This window comes from Chenopodium album, chromosome 11, assembly GCF_948465745.1.
Source record: "Chenopodium album chromosome 11, dcCheAlbu1.1, whole genome shotgun sequence".
NCBI lineage: Eukaryota > Viridiplantae > Streptophyta > Magnoliopsida > Caryophyllales > Amaranthaceae > Chenopodium > Chenopodium album.
This window is the reverse complement of record NC_137844.1, coordinates 15,796,856-15,797,888: the sequence shown is the minus strand read 5'-3', so window position 1 is coordinate 15,797,888 and position 1,033 is coordinate 15,796,856.

The window sequence follows — 1,033 nt, the reverse complement described above, 5'->3', positions numbered from 1 at the left end:
ATTGATGGGACTCAGAAGATCACTCGTGAGAAAATTAGCTAATCCCTCAGGAGTGGTTTCTGAATCTATCCCTACTTTAGCCAAAGCATCCATTACTGCAATTCTATGATCACGAGATGTGGCTAGTAGTTTCCATACGTTCATTTCAACCTTATTCTTTTTAAGTTGTTTGACAACGTCGTTGTCTTCTATGATTGGTATGGGAACTTGTTGGGTAGTAGGAATGGGTTGTGTAGTGATGAGAGGTTGCACTCTCCCTAACCTTGTGAGAACATCTATGGGTGAATCCTCTTCATCCCAAATGTCATCTACTGGGTATATTGTGGAAAGTGGGGTTTCTTCCACATCTTTGAGATAGACATCCTCATCATCACTTTCCCATACTCCGTTGATGCTAACATCCCTTTCTGGTGGGATTTGGACCAACTTTTTACTGTCAATCAACCCTTGGATTAGATCTTTGAACACCTTTACGTGATCAAGGGCCTCGCGACATATGACTATCTCTTCCTTTACCAGTTGTGTGAGGACCCATACTTCCTCTTTTGTGGCAAGTCGTTGACTTGTAGGAAGATCACTCATGGCATCGAAGAAAGTTTCCTCCTCTTCCTCAATAGCATGGGCTTCTTTGACTGGTTTAATGAGGGACGATGGGTCAATATCACTTTCCTCATCAGAAATAGCCAAAGAATCTAACAGTGGGGCACATTGATGCTTGGCTTCTTACATGCAGGGGGCAATGGAAGTTTGTTGCTATTAATCAGATCTTGAATAACTTCCTTTAGCTTCCAGCAGTTTTCAGTAAGATGGCCCCTGCCTTGATGGTACTTACAATGTGCATTGGGGTTCCAACTAGCTGTCCTCCTTTCGACTGGTGGATCTCCAAATGGTCCAATAGGAGTTATAAGACCTTTTGCATGAAGGCGATCAAATGCAGTGTCATAACTCATGCCAATAGGAGTAAAGTTCTTCCTAAATAGCTTCTTTTGTCCTTGATTATTCGTAGCATGGACTTCATTCAGATTAAAGGTAC